At 24.2% G+C, this 15,350-nt stretch overlaps 1 protein-coding gene across 2 annotated transcripts in view; it reads left to right on the top strand.

Moving 5' to 3' along the window:
• Nucleotides 1-15,350, top strand: part of LOC142327113 (uncharacterized) — a 384,678-nt gene that overhangs the window by 134,500 nt on the left and 234,828 nt on the right. The gene's annotated exons all lie outside the window — the stretch shown is intronic.

Genomic DNA, 15,350 nt, shown 5'->3' with positions numbered 1-15,350 from the left:
GGGTGGCAAGAGGTGCTTGTGTAGCAGATCTCACTGATTCATGTTTATGTAACTCTCCTCTCTTAAAAAGTAAAATTATTGTTAAATCAAATAAGTAACAAACAATAGAAGCCAAACTATCATGACTTAATTCCATATTTACCAAGTAAATATTAACAGACATTTACTTACTAATTTCAGATAATTTCCTTTATTATTCATGCCATAATGTAAATATTTATTTTCAATGACAATAGGTTTTCTAAGGATTATTTATTTTTTCTGTGATTGTATTTCCATTGTTTGCTCTGTCTGCTACTCTCAATTAATGTATAATTATATTTTATTTTTTAATATACAGTTCTGTGAAAATCTTTTAAACACCTCATTAACGTAAAACTTTATGAAATTATATTGTTTATTTAATATAAGACATAAATGTTGATATTTGTTTTTAAATCCACTTTTTTACCCTTTACCTACAAGAAAATATCAAGTAATTGTTCGCCAAGTTTTTAAATCCTTAAAAATTAGGTTTTAGTATTAACATCGAGAAAAATACATATTTACTGCATTATAATCAAGAAAGTCTGTTGAAAAAATTATTAGATTAAGTTGATTCTCACTACAATTTTAATTGCTTTGATTGCTTTGTTACAATCAAAAAATGTTAATTGATTTAAGTTAATATTTATTTTTTTAGAAATAAAAAGATATATTTAATTTTTTAGAAATAAAAAGATATATTTATTTTTTTAATGCATGAATATTTATTTCCAAAAGTTCCTTCCACTATTGTGTACTTTTGAAAGATATTTTGAGACTAGAAGATCTCGGAAAGCACATTTCCGTGTATTTAGGTTTTCAATTTTTTCAATAAATTATTGCTGTTGGTGGACCATTTTTTGGTGAGCAATTGGTGTGAAATGTGTTGTGGCATCTAACTTTGTTTATCTAATGGAGTACTTCAGAACATATTAAAAAAAGATTTACATATTTGCTTTACATTTACTTTGACATGGAAAAAATTAATATAATTTCTTAAACTATTATTACTGTATTCACATTTCTAAATCATAATTTTGTTTCTAAGTATTGAAGATGTATTTGCCTATAAAATAATAGAATTATTTTTTTTTCATTTTGATCTTTGTGCATTGGCTGTACCCTACTTTTATTTGAGTTAAATATTGTTATTAAGAGTAGTGTTTGTATATGATTAGTTCTTTCTTGATTTGGGTTGTGATATTTTCACAAACTCACTGCACTTTAAGGCTGTTTGCGTAAACACCATGTTATATTAATAAATATAAATAACATTATTTTGTGGTAATCTTCAGAAACTTAAATTATGGCATGGACATTTGGCATTTATACTTACTTCCACTCAGTCTTATGATATTACTCTCTGAGTTGTTACTGGAAACATCAGGTTATTAGGATATCACCTTACACAGGCCCTTCAATATATTATTATTTTTGTGTAATTCCTACGTTGGCTGCTAGTTATTATTTGTTCGGTTTTCTGATGTTAATAATAGTTACTAACATTTTAGAATATGACATTTTACTGATCGTACTTATTTTAGCAAAATTTAAGCCGTTAAAGCTTAGAGGTTTTTTAAAGTAGGAGCCAAATCAAAATAGTTCTATTTTTTTCAAAATTACATTAATAAAATAATAGATTTTTTTTGTTTATTCCCCCTTTCTTATAAGCTATTTAATTTCCATTTTCAATATTTTTTTGGTTTTATTAGTATTTTTATTTTGTTTTGTCACTAAAGAATTAGAATTCAACATGTTTATGGTAAGTAAACAAACATAAATTACTCTTAATTTAAATAAATGAAAATTGATTATTTTTAATTTTATGTTTTGTACATTTTTATGTATTACTTTGTTTGAAATCCTATTAAAATAGAAAATTTTGAATTTCAGTTACTCATAATAAATTAAAATTTCAATGTGATGTCTGTGGAAGAAGTTATTCTTGGGCAGACAACTTGAGAAGACACAAACGCCTGGAATGTGGGAAAGAACCATCATTTTTATGCGATTACTGTCATTATAAAGCTAAACAGAAGACTCATTTAATATCTCATATGTTTAGAAAACATGGAATTTACATAAAATAATCTATTTTTATTGTTAATATGATTTTATTTTATTCCTTTAACTTGTCACTGTTGTATTCCTTTTTTATTGAGACTTAAACAAAAATTGACTTTTATTTTCGTAATTTTTTAAATGTTTCCTGTTTTATAATCAGAGAAATTGACTGAATTTGCAGGATATATCAATAATTTCAGTTTTCCATCCTCTCCTGTGTATTATCGTAAAAATTTTACACAGTAACAATAATTCAGCAAATTGAAATTGTCCTGTTTAATTTTTTACTTAAAAAAATTTTTTTTTTTTAAATATTTATCATTAGGTAAACTTCTTAAGAATGCCAAAACAGCTTTCAGAAATTTTTTAAAACCTAATGTGTGTTTATTTTGATAATTATCGCTATGCACAAGTTGTTACTCTGTACATTTGTCACATTGATCATTTATTAATATTTTTTAGTATTTTCATGTATCATAAATATTATTTATATAAATGGAGTTTCTTATCTTAGTTAGGACCTTCACTTTATTTGATTTTTAGCTAAAAGTAAACATAATTATTATACATACACTAGTTTATGAAATAGTAAATTTTTTCAATTTGTAGTTAATTGGAAAGTAATATTATTGTGGTTTATAAATAAATCTTTTTATTAGAAAAAAAAATACCAAGTATTAAAAATTATAAGTATTACAACAAATTAAAATTATTTAAGTTTCTTTATAAGAAATTGAATAAGCAAATACGATGTCCTTCCCATTTAGCAAAATTTTGTTTTGCTTACATCCTTTTGTGAAAGAGTTGGTGAATGTGCAATATATTTATACTGCAGTATATAGATACATCTTTCTAGTCGCATAAAAAAAAATTTGATTAGATGTCCTTTTGTAGATACTTTTTATCTGGTTTTTTTTTCTTATTGCAGTTGATGTATTTCATGTTTTTTTCTATCCACTTTTAATGTATCGAGAAGCAGTTTGATTTTTCTCCCACTAGATAACCTATTAGTCCATCAGTCTGAATATTATTATTATTATTTATTTTCTTCTATCTGAACATAATTTTTATCTAAAGTTTCATTTATTATTTGTTATGTTCTGTATTGAAAAAGCTTTTTATTTGTGCCTATTCGTAATTTACAGCTTTGCTTACAAAGAGAGTATAAGGGGGTTTATGATTGTTTAGTGTATTCTGTCATGATAACATTACTGAAAGAAAAAAATAATTAAATAAATTCTTATCACGATTTTATTTTTGAATTATTAAATTACAACAAAAACATTTATAAACTAATTATTGTAAATTTTAACTTTTACAGATTTTGATGATGTTCATCTTGTTGGATTATCATACCGATGTGATTGTGGTCGTGTTTATAGTGCGCGTGGAAATTTAAATAGGCATAAACGTTACGAATGTGGCAAAGAACCACAATTTAAATGTCCATATTGCAATTATAAAGCTAAACAAAAGTTAAATGTTAATTTACATATGATAAGGAAACATACAGAACTATCCATACCTGATATATTGTAATATTTCTTTTTAACATATTATGATTTTATTATTATAATAATCTTTTAGTTTACATCGATCCATATTATACAATGTTATCAGTTTTCATTTATTTTTAATTCAAATCATATTCCATTATGGTATTTAAATTTTTAAAGAAAATCTGTGTCAAATAAAGTAATTTGTACCTTAACGAGTAACAGATATAATTGATCCATCTGGAGGGTTTGTAGCCTAGAATAAACAGATTTTTTTTTTGTACCAAAACCATAGTCAAATAATTTCTGATCATTCCTTTTATTTTTACATTTGTATACTTATTGCTTGTTTCAACATTATCAATCTTTTGCAACTAAATACTTGATTCAATCCCTTTTCCATTCTCTTCATTTAAGCCAAACCAATAAGTAATATGATTATAGTAATTACTAAATGTCAGCAGTCTTCAGTACTAAAACTGCAACCACCTTAACTGTATTAAACAGTTAAACATACCTCTAGTCTATAAAATTTACTTTTAAATCGTAAAATTTTAATTCTAAAAATGCTCTTCCGCAAAAAAAAATTCCCCTACTACTAGGGTTTCTTCAGATTTTTATTATTTGTATGAATAAAATTTATGGTCTGATTTTTTTTTAAATAAATGATTTTTAAAAAATAAACTGTATTTACAAATTTTGTTTTGTTCATTTTGAATAATATTTTCATTTTATTCATCTATGAGCACTTCATATATATAATATATATGAATTTACATCATAATTCTATATTTTTATTTTTTAAATTTTTTGTTCCTTCTTAATTTCTAAGTTCTTATGTTAAATTTAAAAAACATAAAATTTGTGATTATTTTTTGAGAAATGGGGAAAGAGGTTTGGATTATTGTTAGTTTTTTAATTTTATAAATTTTTCCATCTTAGTTATAGGTAATTTTTTAAAATCCTGTTTACTATCTGTCTACGCATTTGCATTTAATAGGCTGTGTAATGAAATTATTTTAACATATTGAAAACTTTTAAGAAAACATTATTATTTTACCTGTATACTTTTATATTTAATTTTTTAAATGGTACAGGACTTTAGTTCTGTTAAATGTAATTATGAGATATCAAATATTAATATCTTTTCATTATGTGTTAGATAATAGTGCTTTATTTGTTTAAAATTTAGTCTTTTTTTTTGTTTGAAATTTTACTAAGATTATATTTAAAAACGAGTGCCACATAAATTCGCAATATATTGCCACTACATCTATTGTAGTGATCTCAATAAAATCGAAAGAGATTTTGTTTCAAATATATAGCCTTGGCCTGTATATTTATATACTAAGCGCTGCTTATTGATAAATAGACATTGTAAAATGTAATTTATACACATCTAAGCATAATTAAATTATTTTATTATTAATTTATTATTTCATACTGAAATATATGTTTGTTAGGTATTAAGAGAATTTATTTTATAAATTTTTGTATTTATAAGTGCCTTTTTTATATGTCTATAAAATTTGAATGTAATGTTACCATTTAAACAAATATTGTTACATAGTTCCTAATAAATGTATTGATGAATAAATTATGTGTTATTATTATTACTATTATTGTTTAATTAGATTTTCTTAATTCTTTTTCTCTACCTGCTTATTATTGATCGTGTTTTATTCAATTTTTAGGGGCAATTTATTTACTGATTTTTTTGTTGAATTACTAATGATGGATTATATAAATAAAAAACTATTGCATGATATTTTAAATTTTAACTTTTTTTTATTATGTCAATTTGTTTATTTAAATGAATTACATTATCAGTGCAGATTTACTATTGAAATAAGTCTTACAAAATCAATTGATTGTGCAGAATAGTTAAATTTTATTCTCCTAGGTAACTATTTTTGTTTATAAGTGATGTTATATATATTTCTTTAAGAAGTATAATTTCAAATTTAAATAAGTTGATCTGAAAAGGTTGTAGTTAAAATATTAGATTGTAAAAGATTTTAAAAATAATTAAACAATAATACAGAAATGGAATTATAGATTGTGTTGACACAATATTTTGAGATCAGGGTATGTTGTATAGTGATAAAATGGCAGGTTGGCTTAGGATGTTTATCTCGGCTAACAGCAAATGATTACGGCTGACCTTGAAATAATAATTGAGAAAATCAAAACATGATTAGCATTATAATGAACAAGGTTGTTAAATTGTTAAATATATCTTATTTAATATTAACTGAAACAAAAAGTATCTCATAAATTTAGTGGGAAAAGTATAGTTTCACAACATTCACACCTGTGCCCATACATGCATATATTTATAATTTATTTTTATCGCCAATCAATGTAAGATATAGAATTACTTAAAATAATTAATAAACCCATTGTTAGCTAATTTTCACTAAAATTATAGACATTACCTTGAAAAAGAGAGATTATTATTATTATAGTATAAATTTTTATAATTATAACTTATTAACTAATAAATTCAGAAATGTTTGGTTGTTTTCATAAACAAAAAATAATAAATAAAACTATTAACTACTTGTAATTTTCATACATTTAAGTGCAAAATTTCAATCGGTTGATTTTGTATCGATTAAACAGCTACGTAGAAAGATATATGATGTTTAGATACTGTTATTATTACCGTAAAAATTTATTAGGGTTCTTTTTTATTTATTTTTGGTATTTTTAATCGCAATCATGTTCATATTTTAAATGTTCAAGTGATCTTCGTGTATTATGCAATAAACAGATGTATAAAAAATTTAATGTACTATTATAATACTTAAATTAGAGAGATTAGACGCAGAACTACTTTGAGGTAGAAGACAAGGAAGAAAGTAAATTGCTTCTTTGTGAACCCTGAAACCTTCCTTTCTGTGCATTGTAGTTCAAAGAATAGTAGTACTTTATAAATAGCTCTCATAACAAAAAGAAAGATATTTTTTGAATTCCATCTAATTAATGAATACAAGTTTCTGAGAAGAGAAGTACTTTTACTAGATCAATTTAACAATGTTACCAATTTGATCGTGAAATTTAAGAAATGAATGTGCCATTGTTTCAAAATAAAATTACTTTTTCCTCCTATTACTAGTACACCTTTGGCATGTAGAAATACCCATATTTCTTATAATTATTGAAACAACTATTTTGAATTACATCAGTCTTTTTCTACGTTATATTAATTTAGTATTTGTTTTTAATGTTATATGATCAAGTTACACAGATCTGTATGTACTATATACCAACAATATTGTATGATGGATTTAATCATATGATATTGTGAAAGCATCAATTTCAGATTTGATTAGAAACCGTGTAACTAGATTCATATTCACTAGTCAATTTTCTGCAATTTATTATTAAGGAATGCTTCTATAAGCTTCAGTGATATCTTACCAAACCCATAATGTTTGTTTAATTTTTAACAAGATGAATGTTTCATATGTGTTAAAGAATTTACCTTGTACTAAATTTTTTCTTTTAAGGTTTGAAAATATTTTCTTATAATGAAACAGTTTGTTAAATAAATTAAACAGTACATTAATTAAATGTTTAATTTTTTTTAAATAATTGGAATAATACTATCCTTTGTGATAATTTTGAGTTTGTAGAATATTGTTAATTTATCAGATTTGATAGTTGTTGAGCTTAAATAGAAATATATGGAATACATCTCTTAACAAAAGAGTATGAATAAATATGAATACAATTTTATTTTCCCGTACTGATATCATTGATTTCTGTACATGTTAGTTTCATTAGATGCAGGCTGTTTTCCATTAATTTATATTATCTAGATTATAATGTACTATTTCATAAATAATTTGTAATTAATTTTTATGAATTCAGTTTCACATTTATTTTACGTTTTAGTTATGTTGTCCTAATAGTATAAATTCATGTTTATTATTATTATTAAAGTATTCTTTAAAACATAAATGCAATATTAACTGAAGCATGAGAATTGTTTTGTTTAAAATTGTTCCAGACTGTCAATGGCGCAATAAAAAAAATAAAGGTGATGAATTTTCATATTGTTATAACAAGATGAAACCTTTTATATGTAATGAATTAATAACGTATGAACCAAAAAATAAAGAAATTTCTGGAGAAGAAAAGATTACAGCCTCAGATGTATTTAAAAAGTATAGATCACATGATGAAGTGGTTTTTGATAAACTTTTTATTAAAAATGAAAATTTTTTGAGGAATAGTCTAATGGATAAAAGGAAAAGGTGTTATTTTTGCATTAAAAAAAACATAAAAACAAGATTTCAGTGTGTTAAGTGCTACCGGGCTGTTTGTTTAAAATGCACATGTTTTTGTTGTAATGAGTGTCTTGATTTCAAGTGATTATTTTTATTCTGTTAGATCATCTGCGAACATAATTTTTCCATACAAGTATGGGTGACCATCCTTGCAAGAATGAAAATTTAATAACCAATCTAGAATCTTTTAATATATTTCTTTTGAAGATTGTAAAAATTCAGCTTGTCAATATCAAGCTTCCCCTAGGTACTGCTGCAGTGACATATCTAATATTTTAAAAAAAATTTGTTTTTTTTTTAATTTTTCATATGATCATCATATTGCAATTAGACATATATTAGTTTTTTAGTTCATAATTTCAACCACTCATAATCAGCAAATACTTAAAGTTTTTTTGTTGTTTTTATTTTGAGCTTACTGTAAAACTTTGTAATGGTTTAAGTGAGGTGCGATTCATGTATGTAAATTTCTTTTTTAATGTAGTTTTTCTAATTGTTAACTGTACTCATCACTACAGTATTCAAATTGTTTTGAATGTTAGTATATAATTGAACATGTACCTTTTTATATTCTTAAATCATAGCCCGTTCATTACAGATGATTGATTTTATTAGATTTTTTTTTAAATGTACATACAGATTTAAAACAAAAACATTTAAATGTGTTTGTAGATTTTTTTTGTTGTAGCATTGGGTTTTGCTTAAAAACTGTTTTCTTGAAGCAGTTTTTGAAAATGCTGCATTTTATTTTATTATTTTTGGCACATCTTCAAAGTTATGAAACTGATTATTGAGTCCATTATTTATTTATAATGTTTAATCCGACTACTTTTTGTAATTGCTCAGTCATCTTGTTTCTATGCATAATTCTGTCATGAAATGAATTTTAGAAATTGTTTTTTTTTTGTCATGAAACAGATAGTGTTTATTTAATAAAACTCTCAGGCTGAAGATTATGGGATTGGATTGAAGAAATATGTTTTTCAGATTAGTTTGTGTTATGATATACATTTTTTTCAATACAATTGAATACAATTTATTTATTCTATTTGATATATATTTAGATATAATTTTTAATATGATTTTTTTTATATTTTTTAATATGATTTAACATTAATTTTTTTATATTGTGGTTTTTTATTTATTTGTATTGTAATTTAAATATTTTATTACTTTTCGTTAAAAAAAAAATATCAAAGAAGTAATAGGATATTGGACCACTTGAAACTTTTCTTTTCTATTAATTTATTTATATATTTCAGTGAATTTTAATATCAATTCAACTGTATACCACTGCACACAATGTGGAAGAGTTTACAAATGGAAGGAGAGTTTTCAAAGACATGTACGTTTGGAGTGTGGCAAAGAACCTAAATTTATGTGTCAACAATGTTCATATAAAACTACAAGAAAAGAATCTTTACAGATGCATATTGCACGAAGACATCTTCCACAAATAAATCTTTTTATTTAATTTTTTTCTTTTTAAGTTGGCATAAGTAAAATCTCTTGATATAAGAGATTCTCTATCAGTTATAAAAACATTTATTTTCTTGATTTTAAATTAAGTATATTAATTACACAACAGATATTTAAAATAATTTTTTAGTGATTCACAGATATTTTTTTTTTATTAACTTTTGCTTTTTTTCTTTTAGAAATGCCTGTAAGATATTTTTATGGATTTTATTAAACTAATAACAAATAATATTGTTATAAAACGATTTGAATTGATTATATATATATATATAGTTTTTTTCTTACCAAAACATCAATAATTAGACATGAATTTCTTAAAAATTAAACTTTGTAATGTTCATGAATACATAATAATAATGTATTACATAAAACTTTGAATTGATTGTTATAACATTTTATGTAAAATTTTTAAACCACAATTTGTAGTGAAAAAAGTTAACTAATTAGGTTAAAAGGATTTGTTTCTGTTACAAGTGATTCATCATTATTGTAATTTCAATTCATGCAATTCTTTTATGCTAACTTAATTTTATATTTCAAATGTCTATTGATTTTTATATTAGTATCAAAATTTATTTATTCTTAATTTATAATTTATGAACATTAAAATAATAATTGAGTTTACCTTTTTCTACTGCTAATAAGTTACTTCTATTTTAATTGCTACTTATTTGTTAAATAATTTTAATTTGTTTTTTATGTTTATTACATTTATTTCCTTCATGTGTCCAGAGTTACTTATTTTTATTTAATTAACATGAAACAGTTGTGATCCAAATTTGTGTATAGAATTTAGTTACACCAATAAAGTTATAGGTTTAAGTGAAAATTTAATATTAACCTGTCATTATTATTTTTCATTCTGTTTTAGTTATTGATATAAGCCCTGCAGGGCTAGGTATGGAGGGGGTGGTGTGGCGTTTAGGTCCATTACATGACAGGTGTCTTTCCTTTTGGGGTCAGGATGTCATTTAAATTTTAAAAGTAGATAAATTATAAAAATTTTTCTTTGTAACTATTTATATTTAATCAGAGTGCATCCGTGGTAGAATAAGTTGATGAATAAATAAAAGCATCTGTCATTGTGTTTTCTTTTCATTTAGTTGATCTGTACAGTTGATATACTACTTAATCAATTATATTTTTTAATTAAAATTATTAAAACTTATGTATCTGAAAAAGAGCTATTGACATGCTGTGCTCTCTTAGTATGTCTTAAAAAAAAATCTTTACCTATTAAAAATTGGTATTTTTATTGTTTAAAATTATCGTCTTTTAATGTTTTTAATTAAACAAATTTTATAAATAATTTGATAATAATATACTGACTGTGAAAGTATAAAAAAGACAGTATTTGGGTAAATGGCTTTGAACATTAAAACGAAATAACAATTAAAGAATTTGTTATCAGTATTTCAAATATTACATTTTGTTATTAAGTTGAATTATTTTGTCATGGCTAAATATTGAATGAATTAAATTAAACTGTTAAGATATTATCCTTCTCAAAATGTTTTTGTTCTACAATCAAATAATCTATATTTCTAAATTTATAAATGTAATATTTTAATTTTGATTGTCATGTGTTATTTTTGAAATTTCAAAATTGATTTCCAAATACACAGAGTGTATCAAGAAGTTCTCTCAGGACTATCATAACCTATTCTATTCGTATAAATAATGGAGAAGTTAATATTAACATATGTCCTAAAATGCTTTGTTTGCGAGTTATGGCTAGTGAAAGATTTCATTCGGATTTCAGCTACCCAGTGAAATGAGGTCGTACTGAAATTTTTAGGATTTTAATTAAGGAGCAGAATTAGTGATTTCTTATTGTTTCTGATGTAAAAAAATCGAATAAATTAGGTCCCAGAATCACATGAGCAGTAGTTTTTTTGAGAGATCTCTTGATGAAAATTAATAAATTGGGCTAAAAACCCTGTTTTTTTTATGTTTGACAAACAATAACTTTGTTAAATGGGTAAATAAACACATAAAACTTTTAAACAAAACTTATGAAAAATTTAATTCTGAACAAAGTAGTATAAGATAAGTTGAGTAAAACTAAGGAAGGTTTAAAAAAATCAAATTTTATTAGCAAACAGTACACTATACCAAGGTGGATTGTACATATCAGTTTATAATAAATCTCCAAAAATGAAGCCGCTATTTTTAGTACATTTCTTAAAATGTAAAAATCGAAAGATGTTAGATCAGACAATCTTGGTGGCCAGTAACGTGGACCTCCACTACCAATCCATTTCTCAGGAAAATTATTAACTGACTGGAAATAGCACAGGAGGATTGGGGAGGCACATCTTCGTGCTGGAAGTATGCTTTGCATCTCAGTGCTAGAGGAACATCTTCACACAGCTGCGGGCATTCTTGAAGAAAGTGTAAGTAGACTACAGGATTTAAGAGGCCAGCTAATATGAACAGTCCAAAAAGCTGATTTTGAAGAAGGCTGCATTATACATTGATGCTCAGTAGGTGTTGCCTGCCACAGTTTTGTTAGGATTTACTTTTGCTCATGTATGCTGATTGCGTAAGTTGTTGATGCCTTCTAGAGTGAAATTTGCCTCATCTAAAACAAAAAATACCTGTAGAGTTGTCTATTTGTATTCCACTACTTACAGAACTTGAAGTGAAGCAGACCATGCCCTATGTGTACATGTTGAACTGGCTGTTTATAATAAGGATAAAATTTGTTTTATCTAGTGTCCTCCAAACCATAGAATGCGAAACTCTGATATGCTTATAAGATATTGTTTACTGTTGCCTGGACTGCACTTAACTGCATCGATTTTTTCATAAATAACAGCTTCGTGTTGGACAGATCGTTATTAACTGGTATCAATACTAGGTAATGAACCTGTTTCCTGAAGCTTGCGAAAAGCGCTAACTGTTTTGAAATATGAAATCCTTCAATTCGGAAAACATATTTTATATTTTCCTGCAGCAGCTGTAGTAGTACCATAACATACTCCAACTGAATACCATATCAGCGTATTCCTCTTTTATGAATAGCTATGGCATTACTTCAATGGAAAACTGATCACGTACAAACTAAAATTCACAGAAAACCTTCGCTAACGACAGTACAGTTTACACTATTATTGTGGATTGTTGATCAGTTGTTTTTTTATTGCAAACTTTGAAGTAATTTATTGAATTTTTGTCATTAATAAAAAAAATTATTTTTTAAGAAATTTTTATTTATTTATTTTTATATTACAATTATGTAATTTTAATTTTTAATTAATTTTTCAACAGTAAATTTTAATTTTACAAATTATTAACATCACCAAAAAATAATTTGGTTTTTGTTTACTTACGTAAATAAGTACTTTTCTTACAAGTGTAGTTATGCCAAATAAAATAATAAAATTTGGATTTTCTAACTTGTTTGTTTTATTCAACTTATCTTATACCATTTTTGATAACTAAATTCTCTACAGGTTTTATTTAAAAGGTTTTTGTGTTTGTTACCCATTTAACAAAGTTATTGCATGTCAAACATAAAAAAATGGCGGTTTTTACCCCAATTTATTGGTTTTCATCCCAGATTTCTCAAAAACTTCTGCAGGTACAGTTCTGGGACTCATTTTATTCCATTTTTCAGGTCAAAAACCACAAGAAGTCACTAATTTTGCCCCTTAATTAACATCCTAAAAGTTCATTATAGCCTCACTTCACCAGGTTGCTGAAATTTGAGTGAAATCTTTCACTAGCTGTAACTCGCAAACTAAGCATTTTCTGGTATATTTTTATATGAAATTTTCATTATTTCACAAACAGACTAGGTTATGAAAGTCCCAGGAGATCTTTATGATACACTCTGTAAAGTAATGTTATGGTTCTTATTTAATAAATTATTCTGTACTCATGTACTTTTTCATAAATATTTCTTTGCAGTTTTCATGTTTTATGAATTCTCAACAATTACATTTAATGATAAATTTATTGATGTTAAATATTTAATTATGTGATTTACACATTTATATCCTAGTATGTGAACAGTTCCATTTTTTTTAAATATCTTAATAGTTTTGTTTATATTATTATTAAATTTGTGAGAGAACTTATTTTTTGGTTATTCTTATTTTATATTATATATATATTTACTTAAGGTTAGTTGTACATTCTTTTATTACATCTTTAATTATTTGTATTATATTATCAGTAAATCTGTTTGTGCTATATAAGCAATAAATATTATTGATTTCTGTTTTATTTTAATTATTTATTTGAACTTCATTTTCATGTACACAAACATTTCTGTTATGATTCATACAATTGTATGTATTTATTTTTTGTTCCAATAATCATAAAAAAGTTTAGTTAATTTAATTTTTTGTAATAAACACATAAGAATAAATAATTATGAAAATAATAATTACTTTTTTGTTTGTTATTTATTACAAAAAAAAAAAAAAATGTTGTTATAACTTTTTGTATCGGTGACTTCTTTTTCAAGTTTTTCTTTTGTATTTTTTGTCATTGTTATTTAACAAGTAATATGTATATCTTGTTTTAGATAATGAAACAGTTGTTTCAATGTAGTTGTTTCAACATTTTTACTCTGCTAAGTATCCATATTACTAAAATATGAATTATATGCTTTAGAAGTTTATATTTTTAAAACATTGCAAATAAATCTGGCATTATTGTTCTTTGTAGTTTATATCCAGGTCAGTATTTATCGACTGAAGTATTTTTTTAATTTTTATTAATATTAGTTTTAAATTTCATTCATTCAAGTTTTGGTGATTTGTATGTTGTGAATTTTTTATATTAAAGCCATAATAATGTAGATTTTATCATGATTTAGTGATATCCATAGATTCTGAAGTATATTTATATAATACTATGTCCAATTTTGTTATAAAAGAATATTTATGTATCTTTACAGTATTCAAGTTTACATTGCAACTGTAAATCTATGTGTTTTTTTTTAATCTAGTTGTATAAATAATTACACAAATCATGTCAGAGACATGAAGTTGCTACATCTTTGTTAAAAAGAAAAGTGTAAGGTAACTTGGTTACCATTTGCCTGGAATGATCTATATCATCTGTGGGGAAAATCCTTTGCAGAACATATGAACATAAGATATAAACTATGTGTTAAATCTATGTGTATGTACTTAAATATATTATACCTAGATTAATTCATATATGTTAAAAAGAAAGGAAAGAATTCAGTTTTATTCAGTAATATTATTTTTAAAAAAACTCCTCACCATTTATTAGATTCCGGACATTGATTTTTGAAAAAGGTATTTTCTTTATTTTTTCATCAATCAATTTTTCTTTCATCATATATCATTATTTGTTTCAATTCAAAACTTAAAAAACATGTTAAAGATTAAAACTATGTAAGTAACTCTTCACGTTGCACGTTTAAAAATTTTGTACTTACATTACATTAAATTGTAAATGAAATGTATCTTATCCATTTGGAGTTATATATATTAATGTAAAATAAAAACTATTTGTTAACAGGGTTATTCACCAAATAATAAGACTTAACTTTTAACTGTAGTCAATAAGTTATTTTTATTATATGTTTATTCATATATCACCAGTCAAATGGTACATTTAAAGTATTAATTTAAATTTGTATCAGTAAAATAAAATAATTTTTTAGATTTAAACAAAATTTCATTTTTTGTTTTTCTTCTTTTTTTTATTAGGATTATAATTTACCAAGTAATTTTGTTTTATCAATTTTTAATTATTTAATTTTATCATTTCATATTTTTATAAATATAAGGACCAATATTATATAAATCCAATCTATGTGTTTTTTTTTAACAACTTAGGTACTATATTTTATATATTATATATTTCATTGTGATAAGCATTGATTAATTTTCTTTGTAGGTAGGTTAAGCTTCCAGTTATGAATGTAGATCTGTTTTTGTAGAATTGTCACACTCAGTACTATTTAACAGTCAGGAATTCTAAATAAATCAACATATTTATT

The sequence above is a fragment of the Lycorma delicatula genome, chromosome 6 (assembly GCF_047948215.1).
Source record: "Lycorma delicatula isolate Av1 chromosome 6, ASM4794821v1, whole genome shotgun sequence".
NCBI classification, from domain to species: domain Eukaryota; kingdom Metazoa; phylum Arthropoda; class Insecta; order Hemiptera; family Fulgoridae; genus Lycorma; species Lycorma delicatula.
This window is presented reverse-complemented; position numbering and strand designations above follow the sequence as displayed.